Source organism: Zea mays, chromosome 7, assembly GCF_902167145.1.
Source record: "Zea mays cultivar B73 chromosome 7, Zm-B73-REFERENCE-NAM-5.0, whole genome shotgun sequence".
Classification (NCBI taxonomy): domain Eukaryota; kingdom Viridiplantae; phylum Streptophyta; class Magnoliopsida; order Poales; family Poaceae; genus Zea; species Zea mays.
The window spans coordinates 14,438,800-14,443,956 of record NC_050102.1 but is presented as its reverse complement, the minus strand read 5'-3'; the positions used below and the strand labels follow the sequence as shown (position 1 = coordinate 14,443,956).

General features: G+C 43.2%; 2 long non-coding RNA genes across 3 annotated transcripts; both read right to left on the bottom strand.

Moving 5' to 3' along the window:
* Positions 1-2,335: 2,335 nt before the first annotated feature.
* On the bottom strand, positions 2,336-2,739 carry LOC109940996 (uncharacterized). The gene is made up of 2 exons (XR_002263826.1): positions 2,641-2,739; positions 2,336-2,574 (listed from the first exon to the last, which is right to left on the bottom strand). It is a non-coding gene; the product is annotated as an uncharacterized lncRNA (long non-coding RNA).
* Positions 2,740-2,799: 60 nt separating this feature from the next.
* LOC109940873 (uncharacterized) lies at positions 2,800-4,609 on the bottom strand. 2 transcript variants are annotated; one of them, XR_002263592.2, is made up of 4 exons: positions 4,425-4,609; positions 3,840-4,336; positions 3,156-3,731; positions 2,800-3,068 (listed from the first exon to the last, which is right to left on the bottom strand). It is a non-coding gene; the product is annotated as an uncharacterized lncRNA (long non-coding RNA). The 2 variants fall into 2 exon arrangements; XR_002263593.3 differs by having other exon boundaries at positions 2,800-3,265; positions 3,357-3,731; positions 4,425-4,608.
* Positions 4,610-5,157: the final 548 nt, after the last annotated feature.

Genomic DNA, 5,157 nt, shown 5'->3' with positions numbered 1-5,157 from the left:
CCTGACGAGTCGGTGGAGTCCCCTGAGGTGAGTGCTGAGCTGGCGCTGGCCTCCTCCAGTGCGAACTGGTGTACCCTAGGGTGAACTGTAGCGAGGACGAACACTGCTGCTTCCCTGACCTTGGGATATAGCCTTCCTCTTCAAATCTCTTTAGCTGAACACACTTGTGTTCAATAGCTAGGGCCTTGTCAAGCAGCCTCTAGAATGATGGAAATGTATGTGCCACTAGAGCATACTGTAGAGGTCCATTGAGTCCTTCAATAAAGTGCTCCTGCTTCCTCTCATCTTCAGCAACTTCATCCGGTGCGTATCTGGACAACTGAATGAACTTATCGCGGTACTCGCTAACTGACATGCTCCCCTGCTTCAGTCACAGAAACTCTTTCTTCTTAATCTTCATCAGTCCAGCAGGAATATGGTAGTTTCTGAACTGAGTAGCAAACTCCGCCCATGTGATAGTATCAGCAGCATCGTGGGCAGCAGTGTATGAATCCCACCAATCAGCAGCAGGACCTGTAAGACGACCAGAAGCATATATAACCTTCTCCCGGTCAGAGCATTGGGCAATAATCAACATCTTCTCCATAGACTTCAGCCAATCATCAGTGTCTAGTGGATCAGGAGAACTAGCGAGCGTTGGTGGCTTATGGCTCATGAACTCCCGGTGCTTGTCCCGGGGTGGAACTGGTGGTGGAGGTGGTGGCAGTGGTGCTTGTTGCTGTTGCACCCTTCGCTCCTGGCGCATCTCCTCTCGCTCTTGGCACATCTCTTGGCGTTCTTGCTGCATCTGTGTGTGCATATCCACCATGGTGTCTGCCATCTGTTGCATTATCCGCATCTGGACTGCAACTGCGGGATCAGCTCCGGCTGGTGGAGGCTGTGGAGGATCCACCTTAGGTTGTTGTTGTTGTGGTCGTCTAAATATCCTCCGAGTGTGTCGATTGGGAGGTAAATCAATTCAACCACCCTTCCTGGTATTGACCATCTGAGTTAGAAACATATGGTAAGAAAGAATAGTAGACAAGACAGGTAATTACGAATCATATTACTTTGGGGGATTTATTAGCTAAGCAGATTAGTGTTTTACCTACTAAAGCTAATTCATTACCTTATGGTGGTACATGCTAAGATGTCCATCTATAATATTTCAATCAATCAAAGAAGCAAATCAGACATTTATCATCAAAATAATCAACCAATATTTTTAAATAGAGAAAATAGTTTTAAGTTTGTCTTAGGTCTCCTATCTCTGAAAAAGTTCATAATTGTAGGATTCCAAGGTGTGAAATCCATCTTGTCTTAGAGTAGAAAAGATAAGAGTAATTGGAGTATGACAACAAAAGGTGAGACATGATCAAGATCCGATAAGTATAGATTGAATCAGAGTAAGGTAAGTAGGTAAGGGTTTTGTCCATTTCTATCTAGGTTTCATCCTAGAGTCAACATTTCCTCTGATACCACTTCTGTCGCACCCGGATTTAAGGGACAAAGTCGGGTGCATCTCATAAATGCGCCAAAGAAGACAACATATATAATAACAGAGTGTATAGAGATAAATGTCACAATAACATCAGAGTACTTATTACATTGTGGAACTCTTACAAAATAAAAGATAAATATAAATCGAACTAAAATCCATCTTTGGCGCCAATAAGTCAACTGGGAGACGCCACCTAGATCAGATCAAACTCCTCGTTGTGTGGCTCCTCTTGAACCACCTGTTCTTCTCCTGTGGGGGTGTGAGACAACAAGGGTGAGCTCTCACATGATCATAGCTCAACAAGTTGTGGGGAAACCAGTGTGCATGAACTCACCAAAGGTGGGAGTTCATGTGATGTCACTACACCAAAATACCTAACTTCCGAGGGCCTACACCGTAGGAAGTTAGCGCAAAACTCTCGGAAGTTATTTAAACCGTCGGAAGTTAGCCGAAACCGTCGGAAGTTAGCCCGTCGGAACAAATTAGTCGGAAGTTAGGCTAACTTCCGACGGACTCTCGGAAGTTAAAGAAACTTCCGAGAAGGCCGTCCGCCGCTCGGAAGTTAATTATTAACTTCCGAGGGGGCGTCCGCCTCTCGGAAGTTAATTGCTGACGCCGTCCAGCACGGACTAACGCCGTCCGCGGAATAACTTCCGACGGCCTCTCGGAAGTTAACCATTAACTTTCGAGAGTTTTCCACGCCTCTCGGAAGTTAATATGACCAGCACTTAATATACAATTTGTTTTTGGCAATTCAACACATTGCATACATAACAAATATATATAACAGCCACAAATATATATAACAGCCACAATACACAACATATCACATATAACATCTAACATACATAAGAATTCACAAGACACAAGTCTCACAAGTCAAATCCACCTCGACATAAGAATTCACAAGTCTCACAAGACACAAGTTTGAAGTCTCACAAAACACATCGAATGGAAGCCCAGTACTGTCGATCAACATCAGGAAATATCGAAGAGTGATGCTCGCTACCTCCACTCGCGAAGAGCGTATTGACAAAGTCTAACCCATCATCTTGTTGCTGCGCCGGCAAGGTAGCTGGAGGAGTCTCATATACCTATACAAATGACATTCATGGAGTTACATCGTAATGTAACAAGTAAATTATGATAAATTTGCATACCTGATGTTCGGTAGGTGGAGGTGGAGGTGAAGGCCAAGGAAAATGTATGGAAGGTGGAGGTGGGGGGGCCATCGGAAATTGTATCCCTTGGGCTTGTGCTAGTTGCTACCAAATTTCCGAACACATTAATGTCAGTGTTTCAAATCAATACATAACTTAAAATGAATGATCTTTTTGAACTTACTTGTATCAGTGCTTGCTGTTGTTGAAACTGAGTAGCATAGTATTCTTGTTGAGCAGCATGCTGCCTCAAGTATTCCTCCTGAACCCTTTGCCGCTCCTGATGTTGCCTAAGCTCTTCTCGTAGTTGCTCAACTTCTGCAGTATCCTGAGTAGAGCGACGGGAGCTACGAGCAGCAGACCTCGACGAACCTCCCCTCTGAACCGTCACCTGGCTCGAGTCGATGACGTTATCGAAAATCGAGTACCTTCAAACAAGTAACATCACGACAGATTCAAAAATAATCTATTGTACTTAAACCGATGAAATAAGATAAGGTATGTAGAGTCCACACCTTCCATGGGGTTTTCCACCACTTGCATACACAGCCTGAGGATCAATAGGTGCGGTCCTCCAATCATAGTCCGATCCGTGCTGACTAGACATCGCCTCAGCATATGCAGCCTCCATACAAAAGAACAATGCAATCTTACATCACTGGGCACATACATAAATTCATATGAACAAAATCTACCAAGCATTTCAAAACACTCACCAGACGATCTGTTGCCTTTTGGCTACACAACACATCTGGATTTGCAGGATCAGGTCCTCTGTGCCCCCTCAGGTATATTTGAACATCACTAGGCACTACACCACTGCTAGCTTCCTGTACGTACATTTGACAAACATTATAATCAGAAATGACATCAAGTCATATACAATCAACAAAACTACACCACTGCTAGTTTCCTGTACTTACCATTCGTTTTGCCAAACAAAAGTGATCATCACCTCCATACTTGTGATACGACTCGATTCCACGATTGGAACTTTGTCGTATAGACTTTGCCTTGAAATTATCCGAAGCCCAATAACGGCATAAGGCACGCCAAGCAGCATCATTGGCGGCTATCCATGGAATCGAATGCTATGGAAACACAATTCATTTATAAGTAACTGTAACATATACAAGGAACACAGTACATCATATGCAAAAACATCAATTTTTTCCAACATAAGCAAAAACATCGATTACCTGAAGAAAATCTTGCTCAGTCATAGAAAGTCCATATTGTGACGCCTCGCTCTTACTGGTTGCTCGTCGTCCTTCACTACTCAACATAGCTTGATTAATCACCTGGATTCGAACATAGTACATCATATCCGCAACAACATCTGCCGCGTTCTTATGGAACACGGAGTGTGCATGCTCGGTATGAGTATCTCCATCAGGCAACTTATAATATTTCTGAAAAAGAAACATAGTCAAGAATCCATAATATGAATCAATCATTGAGCTGATAACTTCGCAAGAAGATAGATAAACATACCCAGAAGTCGTGCCAAACTGCACCTTGCGCATTCCCATGTTGCGCGTTAACCGCAAGGCCGTATTGATCCCATCTTGTGACAGGGACCTCAATACCATTCTCAATCACCAATCCAGGCCATCTCATACGACAGATATTGCCCAACACTTTATTTACTTGCCTTACACGATCTTTGCCGGTGAAACTACTATCCAGCCAAGCCCTAACAACACAAGCACAATTGTCAAATTCAAAAAAAATTATTTATCATCAATGTGTAAGACATAAGAACAAAGCAAATATGCTCTTACCCATCTCCACTCGGGATTATCTCAACCTTGTTAACTGGTTCTTTAGGAGGGGGGACCCAACTAGTCTTCCGCGGCTTCCGGACCCGTGAAGACCCTCCAACTCCCCCGCTTCCAGAACCTCCACCTGAAACACCAGCTTCTCCTTCCCTTGACCCACTAGCTCCCCCAACTCCCGACCCTCCATCATTGGGCCATTCACCCCACCCTGTCTCTTCCTCATCTTTCACTTGTCTCCACTCCTCTGTCTCTTCCTCATCTTTAGGCTCATCCTATAGATCAAAATTAATAATTTAGTTATTCGAACCCATACAAATATTACATTACAAAACAAATATATTGGTTACCTCATTCCTCTGTACGCCGACTGCCTGACCCTGCAACTCTGGAACATGCTCCAACAAAGCTCTACGCCTGCTCGAGCTTGAACTAGTGCCCTGGAACACTAAGTCCTCCTTTCTACCAAAAATGGAGGCTCTTCGCGCTAGTCCCTTAGCGAGCTGCTTGACCTTTTTAGACATCCTGTTATTAAAACAAAATCAAATTAGTAATTGAGAATAATGTAAATGAACATAATGTATTGAAATGAACATAATGTAAATGAACATAATGTATTGAAATGAACAATAAATATATAATTACTTTTTAGTCGTATTCAAAATCAGGATCAAATTGTTTTCTTCGATTCGATGTTTTCTTCTTTGACTTCCGTTTCCGTTTTTTGGGGCTTACTACA